This window comes from Eurosta solidaginis, chromosome 4 (assembly GCF_040869045.1).
Source record: "Eurosta solidaginis isolate ZX-2024a chromosome 4, ASM4086904v1, whole genome shotgun sequence".
Classification (NCBI taxonomy): domain Eukaryota; kingdom Metazoa; phylum Arthropoda; class Insecta; order Diptera; family Tephritidae; genus Eurosta; species Eurosta solidaginis.
This window is the reverse complement of record NC_090322.1, coordinates 134,953,720-134,970,844: the sequence shown is the minus strand read 5'-3', so window position 1 is coordinate 134,970,844 and position 17,125 is coordinate 134,953,720. Positions and strand designations below refer to the sequence as shown.

The window sequence follows — 17,125 nt, the reverse complement described above, 5'->3', positions numbered from 1 at the left end:
GCAACATGCAACTAAATAGTTTGTAAATATTTATGTAAACATGTTGACAATCAACAAAAAGGTCACGCAATTAAAATTAAGTAACAGGCAGGTAGTAATTAAATTAACAATACCACTTAGAGCTGCTGGCGCCATTCACAAACTTAACGCACCAAAGTCACACAACAAAAAGTGCACCCATACCAATATAACAAGAACAACAAATAAACACACGTACGTACATTTAAATTCCCAGTATGCAATGAAAATTTTTTAATAGCAGTCACAAACATCATTTTTAGCCTCATTTAAGTGCGTTTAAATGAAGGCAATATACGATGGCAAGATCGACGTGAGTGGTAAGAAATCATGAGGGGAAAAGTCAGATGCAGTTAATTGCTTGCGTTGGCGAGACTTAGGGACCCAAGTCATCACATTTTTACTTCGTCATCAACAGCAGCAACAAAAAGCAACAATAGGAGACGTTTTATAATTAAAACAATAACAAAACTAACAAGAACGACAACTTCTGTTAGTCAAAAGAAATAACCATTACAAACAGCAAAAGTAATTGAGATAAGCAATTGGCGGCTAAGAAGAAAGGAGTGACAAGTGTAATAGAAAAGCCAAGCAGATAAAATCAGTCGCAAGAGCAATAACATAATAATCAGCGCTACACATCACGCTCATATGTTAGGAGCCACTACAGCAGACGACTAACAAACAAAAATGTGCAACAACAAAATAAATACGAAAAAAATTATAAAACTGCGTTTGTAACCAAAAAAACAAAGAAATTCCAGCAGCAATAGCTTTTAAGATAACTTAAATACAAATGTAGTCAGAAGTATGTCGATAAAAGGGTCGGTGATTTTTGAGCTGAGCTTCTACAACGAAGTTTGATTTGGCTTTTATCACTGCTTGCATGCAATTCAAAATATATTAGTTTTTACTCTAATACGTCGTTTTATAGTTTGCTTTTACTTTGTTATCTGCTGTGCATGGCGCTAAAAAAACTCCAAAAATAAAAAAAACCCCCACGGTCCAACAAGGTGTGCCAGTTACTTCTTCACTGTGCTAACTGGCGCCAATCGGTTTCGATAAAAATACTTTCTTTGGCCGGATCATCATCTTTTATTCGCATAACATGACCTAGCCAGCGTAACCGCTGTGTTTTAATTTGCAAGATTGATGTCTGTGTAAAGCTCGCACAGCTTATGATTAAATCTTCTTCAGTATTCGCCGTCGCCAATGTGTAAATCTTTCGTAGAACTTTTCTCGCGAACACGATGGGTACGATAAGGGACTTGTAGAGCATGATTTTGATTTGCCGAGAGAGCATTATACTGTTTAATTGCCCACCTAGTCCAAATGTACTGATTCTTTGCTCGATAACAGAAGGCATTTCGTTTTGTCCTGGCTGAAACCATGTTCAGTTTCGAATGGCTCGAAGCATCATCTCCGTAAGCATTATGAGGAAATACGGCACCTGAGAACACAGCCGTATGAAGCTAAAAAGCACAAGCAGGTCCTCAGTGAACTCCACAAACAGGCGTCGGACCTCTATGCCAGGAATTTTCCGGTGAATCCTGTACCCAAAGAACAATACCCAAAACTAGCAGAAGAAGAACACACTCTCCCTAGGGAAACGCGAGTCACTCTAGCTCAACTTTGATCTGGATACTGTAACAGGTTAAACTCTTACCTCTCCAGAATCAACTCCGACATACAAAAGATATGTCCTGCTCGTAATGTGTCCCCACATGACACCAACCATCTCTTTAACTGTATTGTGGGACCAACGCCTCTAACACATTATGGTATACCCCTGTTGAAACAGCAAGTTTCCTTGGACTCCAGTTAGAGGATACTGATGAAAATTTTTGATCGGTCGCACCTATTGGATAAGGCGAAGCACTGCTACAACAACAACAACAACGACTCGAAGAGGTCTTTCTCAATTCTGGTTGAGTGTAATGAGCTCTTTATATTGTCGAAAACGGCTTGAGAATCGACAAATGTGTGTCAATTCTCTTTTCGCAGATTTTTGCCAAGACTTGGTGCATAGTGACCCTCGCGAAAGACAGACATCTTGCCGCAATTCGAGGGCTTAGTCGCTGATCACGGGACTAAGTCACCCAGTAGGATGCAGGTTCATATGGATCTCCATGACTGCGGCGGTCTAGTCCTAGGGTGAGCGATGACCAAGATCTGCCCCCTCCCGATACAGGGTGTTATGCGGCACCGTGCCCATTGGATGGTTTGCAGCCGGGAGGTAGAAATGGTCTTACCGCGGTAAGGGGCTCTGCCGCGGCGGACGACACTTTTCCCCCTTTTCAATAAGTTGACCCTAAGCTGGCCTTGTCTAGCAAGGGGTCGTACGAACAAGATGAATAGAAAAAGTAAAAAAGGAACTACGTCCTCCTCCACAGGGAGAAGGACAGCACCAAAGGTACCCATACGCCCTAGTGAACTAGGAAGGGCTACTAATGTTAGAGGGAAGAGCGACTTGGTTGGGGTGGGGCACCAGTATGGCGGCGAAGGGAGTTGCGCTGGCAACGGCGAACCCTGACGCGCCTGCTGATGCCGGACACCGACCAAGCGCCGGAACGGCAACCATTTTTCCCACGGCTGTGGCAGGGGTCTCTGGACCTGGCCACTCCGAGCCATGGGAAAACAGGGCCGCAACTGCTACTTTTACCTGGGGAGCGATTGCGTTGGAAACGACGGGTCAGCTCCCCATGGACGACAAGAGGGCAACCTCAGTCAATAAGGTCTTAGGTGATCTGACGGGGACAAGCACCAGTATGGCGGCGAAGGTAGTTCCGCTGGCAACGGCGAACATTGACGTGCCTGCTGATGCGACTGTTCTCGCCACGGCTGTGACAGGGGTCCCACGATCTGGTCACACTGAGCCAAAGGAAAAAGGAGCATAAACAAGACATCATCCGAAGGTACGACCGCGAGGGCACCTACGGGACGGACCCCTTCTCAAGAAGAGTCCCACAAGGTATCGTTCGACAAGAACAAGAGAAGGGCTGCAAAAGTCCTGTCAAGGTAAGAGGGCGTTCCGCTGGAAACGCTGTCAAAGAACGCCAGGAATACGGTGGAAGGGCGCGAGCTCTACTGCCGAATTTTCGGGGTTCTCTGCCAACAAATGTAGAAAGCGCAACCCCATACCAGCGTCAAAGGTCCGACGAGGGTATTAAACCAGCGCCGGAAAGGCACCAGAATCACCCCGCGGTAGCCAAACCCGGCTTTTCCGAGGTAGCCGAGGGCCGGATCCTTATAGGAATCCTGGACCGAGGGAATTACCGTGGTGCAATTCCTAAAGACCAGTGGCCGTACGTCCGGAATGAAATCGGTAACGCCGTTCTCGACGTGCTGATGGAGTCTCCGGGTAGTCCGCCGCGAGGTTCTGATGCAGGATGGTACTAGGGCCAAATCAAGGTATTTGCTTGCGAAGACCTAAGGTCTGTTGCGCTGTACAAGGCAGCAGCCGCAAAGCTGGTACAAGGCGATACCGGGGCGATTATTGAGGTCGTCGACTGGAACGACATTCCGGCTGGACCAAGGGCCAGGGCATGGGTTCCAGCAGCTCCAGCAGAACCTGAGAGAATTCTCAGGATGCTGCAACTGCTGAACCCGGCTCTCCCAACGCAGGACTGGAGTGTCATCCAAGTCGAGGACGCTGTAGGACCTAGGAGACAGGTCGTGTTGGCCCTGAATAAGGAAGCTCTCGAGCCCCTTAGACAGAGCAAAGGAAGAGTGTTTTACGGTCTCGGCGAGGTCGTAATTAACGTATACCGTGGGAACGCACAACGCGCATCCCATTCGAGTGCCTCTTTGGACACGGACATTGAGGCACCCGAAGTGGAAGCGGAAACCTCCGACGCCGAAAGCCTGGTTTCCGCCACGTCAAATTGCGCAGGGGCTCTGGGCAATATGTCGATGTAAGATGCTCTGCTGGATAGCGATGGAGAGGATCACAACATCACGGTGATGGAGGCAGGGGAGTCTGAGCAAGCTCATGCTGAGGTTGCTCCAGATAAACCTGCACAAAAGTAAGGCAGCCTCGTATGCCGTACGATGCAGAGGAACCTCATCCGCAAAAGACGGTAAAGGATCTGGTTGCCGACTCAACCAAAGGCTATCTGCTCATCGGGATAGACGCAAACGCCCACCACGTGTAGTTCCGACATAAACACTCGTAGTGAGTCACTTTTTGGTTACCTTTTAACAACTAACCTGGTAGTTTGCAATGTAGGTAATGAACCAACTTTTATTACTAAAAACCGTAAAGAGGTTATTGACCGAAAGCGAAAGCGTTTTTGGGTGGGTTAAAAAGTGGCGTGTTCTTGAGGAACATTCCTCCTCAGACCACCGGTATATGGAAGTAATGTTAGAGTTCTTCGTCGATCCACCTATTGCGAGACGTAACCCACGTAATACAAACTGGGAACTACATTATGAGCTGTTAGCAAGAGATTTACCAGCACTGGACCCACAAAGCCCCTCATCAATCGATGAGCTAGAGGGTCTGATAGAAACCCTCACATCGGCGTTCTCAAATGCCTTAGAACAGACTTGTCTAATGCCAAAACCACGCGGTAAGCGTAAACCTCACTGGTGGTCCCATGATCTGGACCGACTTCACAATGGCTAGAATACAAGGACAAATTAAGGACCTACAAAAACGTCCTGAGACAATCGAAGAGAACTTCATGGAGAAATTTCTGCACTGGAGTCGAAAGTACCGTTGACACATCAAGGCTACGGTGCGTGCTTTCTAAGACGCAAGCAGCTATTAGCTTTCTGCGGAGACCAAGTGGTACCTGGGCCAGCACAGAAGGGGAGACCTTAGAGCTGCTTCTGGACACACATTTCCCGGGAAATATGACCAGTCCACCGGAAGTACCTGCAGCAAACCAAGCTGTGAATATACCCTTCACTGAGGAGAGGGTGAGGTGGGCAGTTAAAAGTTTTAAACCTTTTAGGGCTGCTGGACCAGACGGGATTTTCCCCGCTCAACTTATCTACTCTTTGGAGTTTTCAGCCAACTGACTGCGGCACACATATACCGCTTGTTTGGCTCTGCACTATATTCCGTGTGCATGGACGAGCGCCACGGTCATATTCATTCCAAAGGCAGGCAAAGCCTCTCACTACGAGCCGAAGGACTACAGACCTATCAGTATATCATCCTTCGTAGTCAAGACCCTAGAGAGAGTAGTTAGCGATCTTCTTACTACAAACATTGATAGTAACCTCATAGTCTCCACTATCGAAACATCGTTATTCGAAAAGGATTATTGTCTTGTGGCCTTCCTAGACATTGAAGGAGCATTCAACAGTATAAGTCCAGATGCCGTTAACAATGCTTTAACTGGTCTGGATGTAAATAGACCCCTAGACTGCTCAGGGGAAGGAAAGTGCTTTCCTCACTGGGGAAGGTTGATATAACACGATTTGTCGCAAGGGGCATGCCCCAGGTTGGTGTCCTTTCCCTTCTACTATGGAACCTAACAGTAAACCTGCTATTAAGATATACTAGTTGGGGGAGTGGGAAGGTTGTGGCATATGCTGATGACCTAGCGATTGTCTACAGAAGCAAGTTCCCTCAAACTTTATGCGACTTGATGCAGGTAGCATTGCGAGAGGTTTCCTTGTGGGCTTCCCGGTGTGGACTCAGCGTCAACTCCGATAAAGTAGAGCTTGTCTTATATACGATACGATACAAAATACCATCGTTAAACCTACCAGAACTAAATGGGATGCGCCTAAGCCTGGCAGATAAGGCCACATTTCTAGGCGTAGTTTTAGACAAAAAGCTGAACTGGAAGGACAACGTTATTCAGCGACAAAAGAAAGGGTACATTGCATTATATGCGTGTAAAAGAGCCATTGGCAAAAATGGGGACTCACCCCCAACATATGCAGATGGATTTATACCGCGATTATCCGACCCATACTGCTGTATGGGATAGTCGTATGGTGGCCAGCCTTGAACAAGGCGTTAAACCTAAACTTGTTGGGTAAAGTCCACAGATCCAGCATGATAAGCATAAGCAGGACTCTATGAACAACGCCTAGCGAAGCTCTTCAGGACATTCTTGACATCCTTCCATTGGATCTAGCTGGTCATCGAGCATCGGCAACGTCAGCCCTGCATCTAAGGGAGTTGTCGTGTTGGAACAACAAGACCACAGGACACTCAAGTATACTAAACAAATACAGTTTTCTTCTTCCTAGCACGGATCGCTGTGCGACCACAACAGTTGATAAAACACAACTTTAAGATAAACATCCTCAGCAGGGATGCCTGGACGGAGCCGGATAAGTGCCTTGCTATTGGCAGCAGCATTTCCATATACACGGACGGTTCCAAGCTAAATGGTAGAGTTGGAGGTGTAGTATACTCAAGGGACCTTGACCTACCTTCATTCAGACTACCCGACCACTGCAGTGTATTCCAGGCAGAAGCTGCAGCCACTTAGGAAGCCGCAGCTAGGATAGGGACATAGAATGTCGGAAAAGAAATTTTTATCTTCAGCGACAGCCAAGCTGCCATAAAATCACTAAACTGTCGCCGATCTCTTCAATAGATGGCTCAACAGGACCGTGTACACTTCACATGGGTCCCTGGGCATAGGGATATCGAGGGAAACTGCATTGAAAATGAACTCGCTAGGCAGGGTACAACCAGGCAGGTTCTTTCTGGACAAGAACGCTTAGGTATGCCCCTGTCCACATGCAAGCTAATGCTAAAAGAGCACATCTACCGTCAAGCCTAAATGGGATCCTAAAAGATCCCGTCACGTGTACAACCTAAGAAGGGATACAATTTCCATACTTGTGTGGCACTAATGGGTCATTTCCTCATAGGTAGGCATGCAGAAGGGTTAGAGCTTTCACACTCTTCTAAATTTCAGAAATTTTTCGTGCTAAGTCTTGTATTCGTAACTTCTTTTTTATTTTAGATTTATATGTCAGAACTTAGATCAGTGTTCTCATCATACGTGTACGTCAAACGATCCCAAAAAAGGTAGTAAATCTAGTAATTCCACAAATAGATACATGATCGACAATTGAGAGCTCAGAAGATTACAAAATAATTCAAAATGGACAATGCTGAAAGTTAGTGATGAAGTTTAATTTTATTTAGTTTGCCTAATCGCACCTAAAGACTCACATTCGTAGCGACTTGTGAATTGTTATACCCTTAAGTGCATACTCCATATGGACATATCTTGTCACATGTTACTCTAGTAAATTCTTTACTCCTAGTGTGGTAAACTTCAATTAACACAATCTGATTTGACTTAGCCACATGACGAATGGGTGGTCTTCTATAGCTTTTCCAATACGGAAATTAATCTATAGCGACGTACATAAAAATTTTGTTCTTGTAATGAAATTAATTAATAATGCTTAAATTACTATTTTCCACATACAGATACAACTTTAAACAAAACCAGCCTCTCGCTTTGAAAGTTAAGCAATTGCTTTAAATCAAATTTCTAGAATACCGCATAAACGCTTGACATTTCTATTTGAAGCCACACAAGAATTTCGAATGAAACATTTAAAACGCCATATTATGTTCGTATCCACACTATATCAACATTTTAATTGCATTACAAGCCATCTTAAGTTGTTTACCGATTTTAACGATCTACGCTCACTGAATAATTAAGTAAGTCAGTAGTTGCGCATGCGCAATAAGCCTTTTTAGTGCATGCATTGCTGGTGGTTCAAGTAAATACCAAAAATGCCAGCCAGCGGTAAAACTAAACCTAAGAATGAAGCTAAACGCCATAATAATCGTGAGTAATTAAACTGATGGTGAAGATTGGATGATCATGTAATTAGAGCATGAAGTGGTTTTTACAAACGAGTAAAACATCAGAAAATTTAGAATTTAAAAATGATGTTCTTTTTTGCATATCTGCAGTTTTTTCAATATATCTACCTTGGAAAAAGGTCGTCACATAAGCTCAGCCATGACGTTCGGTGAAGCTATAAATCGGTATTGGAGAGGAATGCTCCTCTTGAAAATATTCAGAGCTTAATTTACGCTTTTGCTCTCAGTCTTCATCCTATCACCAAATTTATTTTCAAAATCGTTGGTTATCCTTCCAGTGCAATGTCGTGCTCTCACAAAGAGTATCCGTTAAATGAATTATCGATGCAATCATTTATCCTACGCAGAACATGCCATCAAATTGAAGTCTGTTGAATTTAGATTACTGAATATGCGCTATGGCCGCGACATTCCCACGTAAAGTTAAATATAATAAGGTCCCTGCAGGTATATATATATTAACATATATCGTTGTTATATACAACAAGTTACATTGGAAGACTTCTGCGTCAAAGCCTAACTGCAGTCACAAAGGATGAGAGCCGCTGTTGTATATAGCTTAGGGGGAGTGGTCGCTACTTCAGCTAAGTGGAACCAGCTTTTTGCCACTTTCATGTTCCGTTGTGATCCCACATTACTGATGGCGAAACTGATTTTTTATCATTAGGTGAACTGCTACATAGCAACTATATACTCACCTCCTGATAAGGCAAATACCGATCCCCTAAATTTACTCCGGTGATTCGTATGCTTAACCGCCTTCTGCTTACAAAAGCTGGACAGTTAAGCATGAAGTGATTGAGTGCCTCCATCTCGTCATTCTTCATGCAGCTGAGACAATGAGGATGCGCTGTCAACGTATCCCGTAACGATTGACAAATGAGCCTGATTAAACCCTAGTAATGGCACTTATTATCACCAACAGGCGTGAAAGAGCTCGACACATTGCTAAAAGTGGCACTGGTCCACCGCTTGCATAGCTGACACGAGGCCCACCTTTTTAAAAGCAGGCTGCTGGTGTTGCTATGTCCTGGCACTCATATAGTCTTTATAGAAAAATAGCTTCATGCGATCGCGAGCGATTTCATGCGTTCGCCTACTATATTAGACCCCACAGTTTTCGAGCTCAGCGCCTCTGGCAGCCTTAATTTGCGACTAACGTCAAGCTTCTGACAGTATACGCTCCCTCTTACCTTACCATTCAGCTTTAACCCATCCGTAAACAGTTTCACCAGACTACGGCCCAATATGTGCCCCCCTTCCCCCCGCACACTCACCCCTTGAGGGTATATAAGTTGTAAAGGTAACAGCTGGGGCAAACCCTTTCTTGCTAGGGATGAAGTCAAACTTAGTAAGAGTGCTTCTGTATGTATATAACTTTTTTCACTTTCAGATCCCTGTTGTTTTCCTAGACTAGGTAGCTACTGCTATTATTGCAGAGACCCCCATAATTACTACCACGGTTGAAGATCAACAAGTAGAAAAAAGCAGCAGGTTCTCTTTCAGGGAGCTGAGCACATTTGATGAGCCTCTGGAAGAGATGCGATCGCTATATCGAATCTGAGCGAAATATAGGAAGTACCGTACTACGAAAGACAAGAACTTACGAATGTAGAGCGGCAGTAGGAATCGCTTCTGTTGTCCACAGAAGTTGTCCTAAACGATGCGGCAAGGATATTACTGGTATGTGTTCTTGTCTTAAAGACATGAGTAGAGTTAAACCGACATCAGCAACTACAATGATGTTTCGTACGAGGGCCAAATTATAAGCATGTGACGTCAAAATGCAGTGCGCAGTTATTATGCCCATTGTGAGTCTTAAGCCTTCTCTCTTCATAGATATAAGCCACTTTGTGAGCATAATATCGAAGGATTTCCACATGATCTTAGAAATTTTCCAGCAACGCGCTTTCCTGCTTGATGGATTATATGCAACTCCTGCCTACTTTTGACTTGATTTGAACGAATTGTGACGTTCACCGTCGAGCGAAGTTTTTCCAATACCCCAATGCACTCCAGGACACTTCTTGAGAAGTGAGATTATTGCCTTAATTGCCATCTGACTACCAATATATATATTGACGCGACTGCAGATTAAGCACGCTTCTTCTAGAATTTCTTTATTTCTAGCTTTCTTCACAGCTACAGTTCTCGCCTAAAAAGACACTGCAGCATGTGAGTTCTACTTCTTTTTCGACCGACACTGTAAACCAGCAGACCCGAGTCCTTCCGTTAATTGAGAAAAATGGGTATACACGTGTATAGTATACTCTGCCATTTCTACACCCAGGCCGGATATGTTGAATGCTGTCGGGGTACTTTTTAGTGCTCTCGTTATGCTGATCATTGGAAATCTGCATACCTTCTTTCATTTTTTGGCATACGTACTTTTTTGTATGGCTATCCAACAAACAAGGACCTCATAGTAAAGTAGGTGTTTGGCGATTTCCGTAATTACCAAGTGAGGGAGTTTGGTTGAAATGCGCCACGTGCATCCTAGCATCGTCTCACATACATACAAGTGCCGCGGAGTCTATCTTCTCTTTTTCTTCTACATGGAATTTCCACGACAAATTACAATCTAATATAACTCCTAGGTACTTTTTGCTATATTTTTCTTGTTGGGCTACACCTCCAAGCTTAGGCTTAGTCCAATTGGGGACGTTATATTGCCTACTTAATAATACAATATCGCTTTTTCCACGTTGGCGGCTAGTCCGGCTCCTGATGCCCATGCATATATATACTGAAGCACCTGATCCATCAGAGAGCTGATTGTTGTTAGGTATCTGCCGCTTATGATGTCTGAAACAGTATCTGTATATGCCATTCATTTAGCTAGTCCCCCGTCGAACCGCCTAAGGAATTATACTAGCTGCAAAACTTAACCGCTCTGGAACAATATTCTAATAAAGCGTGCAATTCCTGGTATATGCTGATGACATTAATGATTCTGCTTACTCCAAACTGAAAAAGAAGCAGTAAAGATGGGTTTGATGGCGGAAAAGGACAAAACGTAGTACCTAAGGAATTGGTTGTTGACCAGAGCTCATAGCATTGGTGATATAACCTCCTCTGTTTACAGGTTTTTATATTCAGCTGAGCAGAGCTCACAGTATATTAATTTTGTTCGCATAACGGTACCCGATAACGGCATAAACTAATCGAGATAGATACAGACTTCTATATATCATAATGATCTGGGCGAAAAAAGAAATTCATTTAGCCATGTACGTCCGTCCGTCTGTCTGCAAACACGATAACTTGAGTAACTTTTGAGGTACCTTAATGAAATTTGGTATGTAAGCTCCTGGGCACTCATCTCAGATCGCTGTTTAAAATTAACGGAATCGGACTATAACTACGCCCACTTTTTCGATATCGAAAATTTCGAAAAACCGAAAAAGGGCGATAATTCATTACGGATAAGGCGATGAAACTTGGTAGGTGGGTTGACCGTATGACACCGAATAGAAAATTAGTAAAATGTTGGACAATGGGCGTGGCACCGCCCACTTTTAAAAGGAGGTTATTTAAAATTTTTGTAAGCTGTAATTGGGCAGCTGGGTATGTAATGTTCGGTTACACCTGAACTTAGCCTTCCTTACTTATTTTAACATGATAATGCTCAGCAAAATGGCAGTTGTGGATTTTTACCCAATCTCAGACACTCTAACATTTGCCATAAGAATAAACTTCGGTTTGTACGAGTTTGACCTTCTGCGTGTTCGATCAACGAAAATTTTGGTTGTAGACTAGTATTTTTATGAACAATTTTGTATTTTACTGCAGGGATGTCGCTAATAAATGTGAACCTGTTTTGTTGCACGCGACAATGCGCATGCGCCAAGTGTTGAATGACTAGCAACTTGACTTGTTAGCGCACTGACTTATTAAACTTCTTGGTGAGTGGTCACAAGACGCAGTGACAAGCTGCTGACAATAATGAGACGTTTGTAAGAGATGCGTGTAAAAGCTGCCGTTTATGTGTTATGTGTATGCCGTTATTACTACCGACTGGTTTTGTAGGGTTGCTTTAAACTTTTTGTTACAACTTTCAACAGCTCAACAACTGATGAATTGCTTTAATGTCACATATGTGCAAACAAATAAGTTTTGTGTACATATTTGTATGATCATGTGCAAGTAACTGCTTAGATATATATTATATATATATATATATATATATATATATAGGTGAGCTGTTGAAAGTTGTAACAAAAAGTTTAAAGCAACCCTACAAAACCAGTCGGTAGTAATAAGTGGCAGATGTCATATTGTTATCTATCATTTTTGTGAGTTTTGTATGTATGTTCTACATATAAATATACATACTTATCTTATTATTCATATGTATACTTATACGCAAGTAAAGATTTCTGTAAGCGATAATATAAAATAGGGTCTACGGCGGTAGTGCTGCAATGCGCCACATCTTGGAAAAACCCCGTAAAAAAAGAATCGACACACATCTCCTCTTCGCTGATTTTAAAGCCACCTTCGACAGCACGAAAGGAGCTGCCTATATGCCGCTATATTTGAATTTGGCTTCCCCGCAAAACTTGTACGGCTGTTCAAAATGACGTTGAGAGACAACATCAGCTCAGTCAGAATTGGAAAGGACCTCTCCGAGCCGTTCGAAACTAAACGATGTTTCAGACAGGGTGACCCCCTATCATGCGATTTCTTTAATTTGACGCTGGCGAAAATTATACTAGCTGCAAAACTTAACCGCTCTGGAATAATATCATAATAAAGCGTGCAATTCTTGGTATATGCTGATGACATTAATGATTCTGCTTACTCCAAACTGGAAACAGAAGCAGTAAAGATAGGTTTGATGGCGAATGAGGACAAAAAGAAGTACCTGCTGTCATCGAGCAAATAGTCAACGCATATGTGCATTGGCAACACGGTACTGTTTGCAGCCACACTTTCGAAATAGTAAAAGGCTTCTTTTATTTGGAGGCCAGCATTAACACTAGCAAAAATATCAGCTCTGAAATCCAGCGAAGCATCACTCTTGCCAATAAGTGCTACTTTGGACTAGGTGGGCAATTGAAAAGTAAAGTCCTCTCTCGGCCTACAAGTCACTAATCGTTCCCGTCCTGCTATATAGTGCATAAGCATGGACCAGTACCACATCAGATAAAGCGGCTCTGGGAGTGTTCGAGAGAAAAGTCCTTAGAAAGATTTATGGACCTATATGCGTTGACGATGGCGAGTACCGAAGAAGATTTAACAATGAGCTGTACGAGGTTTACGCAGACATCAACATAGTTAAGCGAATTAAACGCCGGGGCTGCGCTGGATAGGCCATGTAATGCAAATGAAAGGTGACGCACCGGCTGAGAAAGTATATATATCGGAACCCGGCTGTGGAAGCAGAGGAAGAGGGCGGCCCCCACTCCGCTGGAAGGACCAGGTGGAAAACGATTTAAACTTCTTTGGTGTTACCAATTGGCGCCAATTGGCAGAGAGAAGAAGCGGCTGAGTAACTACTCGTACCTAATGACTTCAGTACAGCAAAATATTTTTTGACTATAAGCCTTATATTGTAAATCTTGTGCCCAAATAAAATAGGCCTAATATGAGGAGTGACTTTTTTATTGGGTGCAAAGAAATTTATATTATTTTAGAAAAGCTACTATACAAATAACGCAAGCCATATATGAAAGTAAAATGCTGTAGTCATGGCAAGCATAACTCAAGTATGAGTTGTAGTGAGAACTCTAAATGGAGTTGTTGTCATAAATTTTAATGAGCTATGTAAATACACTTCTAGTTCAAGGTTTATTTATACTTTGGAGTCTAAAGTTTTTTGTTAATGAGAAGCATGTATGAATGCACGTATCTTACAGCAATTCACACTGCCTACGAACTAGCGCAGAAGTCACCCATAAAGAGACGGTAATAGATCTAGTTCTGCCTTTTCACAGTGCTCTGACATTTTTAACATTCTGATATACAGCGAAATTTGATTTCGCCGCATTTCAATGTAATTTTAGCTGTTTACTATTATGGACATATTTTTCAAGCTTTCTCCACTTGTAGAAATTGATAAAGGGCGCTTTTAGTAAAGCCAATCATTGAGTGATAATTTTGTGAACGCACCGTTGAGTATTATAATCCACTCAACGGTTGAGACTTTATGTCAAATTTCTTTCTCTACATTTGCTCAACTTGTTTATTCGGCTATCTGACAGTTCTTTGACCTTTTAAAGTGTTGGTTATGAATAAAATTTTTAGCTCTTGACATTATAGTGAAGTGTAAAAAATAATTTAAAAAGTCCTCAAAGTTATGGGTTAATTATTTCATTTAGCAGTTGGCTCAGTTCAGATAACAAATATTTTATCACTCAGCTGACGGAGAAATATTTGCAACGTATCAACAAAAATAGTGTCTGCTGAATCCGCCCAATGCCAGTGAAAAAAAACTGTCACAGTGTTAGTGGCTAAACTCCTTCGAAACGGTTCGACTGATACTCATAACATTTTTGACCATATTGAGTAGGTTTGAGATTCAGATCCTATCTATTTTTAATACACAAAACAGTAAGGGTGGTCCATCCCTTAATTTTTTAGACACAATTTTTGTTTTTGTTTGAAAAAACTTTAAAAAATACATACAACCCTAATGGAAGGTGGGAGTAGGAATGTGAGTTGGAGAGGGACTGGGACTAGGACTGGAACCGGAACCGGGACTGGGACTGGAAATAGGGGTTGGAAGAGAAAAAAGTTAGAGATAACAAGTAAGAAAGGCTAAGTTCGGATGTAACCGAACATTACATACTCAGCTGCCAAATTACAGCTTGCAAAACTTTTAAATTGCATTCTTTTAAAAGTGGGCGGTGCCACGCCCATTGTCAAAAATTGTACTAATTATGTATTCTTCGTCATAAGGTCAACCCACTTACCAAGTTTCATCGCTTTATCCGTTTTTGGTAATGAATTTAGGTTTTTCGAAATTTTCGATAGCGAAAAAGTGGGCGTGGTTATAGTCCGATTCCGTTCAGTTATAATAGCGATCTGAAATGAGTGCCCAGGAACTTACATACCAAAATTCATTAAGATACCTCAAAATTTACTCAAGTTATCGTGTTTACGGACAGACGGACGGACGGACGGACATAGCTAAATGAATTTCTTTTTTCGCTCAGATCATTTTGAAGTCCATATCTAACTCGATTAGTTTATGCCGTTACGGGTTACCGTTATGCGAACAAAATTAATATACTCTGTGAGCTCTGCTCAGCTGAGTAAAAAAACTATTTTGCCGTACAGTGCTAATGTTTAATATATGTATCTCAATTTATTTAAAAAAAGAAACATTTTTACATGAATGCAATTAAAAAATTTCAGCCAACGGCCTTTTCTAGGACTGCAAAGGTTTGACGGTTATGGAGATGCATACGTCATATAACACAAATCTCCATCCAGAAAGTTTCCGCATTGCCTCCAAGCCTTTTCAATTTTGCCCAAAAAAAAGTTATATCAACCTCCCTCGAGCTAAAGCAATTATTCTCTAGCAAGCAAACTACAAGCCCAAGATAGACTTCAAAGCAACACCTGCCTTTGTTGGTTTACTCGATATTGTCAACCTGAGGGATTACCATGCAACATTGGACATAAACAAAGTTTTTCGGTTGAAACAGTGTGTTTGCGGTTTTACGGTGTGTGAATTTAATCAGTTAAAATGCCAAAATCTATCCACAGACGTTGAAGGAAATGAACAAAAGCCAGTACCGAATGAGAAACGAAACTCAAAGGTAAATACAAACAAATAAAGACAAACCGGCGACAGGGAAAGCGCGGTGAGGGGGAAGAGTTTGAGGAGACCAAAATATATGTATGTATGTATGCAGTTAAAAGGTGTACAAAAGGTTCAATATGAGAACTAGGGAAGCAGGCGTGTAACGGTTTGAATTGAAGCGTGTGACGACACGTAAAAGGAATCAAATTTCCTTGTCATTATTGCTGTCGTGGATGGTGTGATACATTCCAGCTCATATGAACGAAACAGTGTTACTGTGAATTCTGTTCGTTACCTCGCGCCGACTACGGGGCTAATATGTCCTTCACTGCCAGCTGCACTAAAGTTCGCTTGTTTGCTGGGTTTTGGGTTGTCAATACGAATGTCCATGGTGCAACTAAACCACCCAGACAATTTCGCAAGAAGAAAGGTACAACAGGCAACACACCCGACCAATGTTATAATAGTCCCATGGCCTGTAATATTTCGCTTGCTACTTCCACACTTCATGCAATAAGCAATGTTGTCATATCTTAGTTCATTTTCAACGATTACAAAGACTGCGCAATATCATTTGCCCAACACGCTTTTACGAGCACATCATTTGTGTTGTTGTTTTTGTTGGTATTTGTTGATGGTTTTTTTTTTTTTGTTGTTGTTGTTCTTCTTTGTTTTTAGTATTTTCTGGAAGTGCATATTGCATTTCAGTATGGTAATGTCGGTAGATTCAGACTTTACCTTGCTACATATTCACTTATGCAAGTCGTAATGAATGCCGGAATTCAAACTCGAAATTAAATTGCTACACAGTTACTTATATTAACTTAGCTCTTAGAACTCTACATTGTGAACTCGAAAAGAAATGCAAGCTATTTACTTACCACTTTTCAATTCCGATTTTATATCTTAAAATTTTCGTACAACCTACGAGTGGATCATATTTTATCCTAACGCATTCGGCAGACGATGTCATGCCGGAAAATTGGATTCCCTATATTTAAAAAGTGGTCCTCCCTTCCCGATATTCTATTTCCATTTCTCCTTCTTATTCCTGTGGGTTATTCCCTTAATCTCCCTTCCGTTCTCATTCGACCTCTTCCTCCAACTCCCACACACACTCCAACTTCCACTTACACTCCCTTTACTCCTGTTAACTCAATTTCCTTACATATCGAATCTCTATATCAAGTTATGAACTTCTGTGCAGTACAGACTTTACTAACCCATGCACTTCGGAACTTCTGTAGTGCGTTCCAAGGTGGAATATGCAGTTTTTATATGGAGACCATATTACGATTGCCATACTATATGGAGACTAGAACGAGTGCAACATATTTTTGTAAAGTATGCCCTTCGCAATTTTATCTTTTTGGATCCTATCACGCCATATAATTCAATATACCACCTTATTAACTTATAGATATTCCACAATAGACGAATCATACTATCTCTTAGCTTTATGCTCGACATCATTTAAGGCCTAGTAGATGTTCCCTTTCTATTAGAACAGATCAATGACATATTTATTT

General features: G+C 42.0%; 1 protein-coding gene across 7 annotated transcripts in view; it reads right to left on the bottom strand.

The window, feature by feature from the left end:
* Positions 1 to 17,125, bottom strand: part of LOC137250359 (uncharacterized) — a 429,537-nt gene that overhangs the window by 86,977 nt on the left and 325,435 nt on the right. The gene's annotated exons all lie outside the window — the stretch shown is intronic.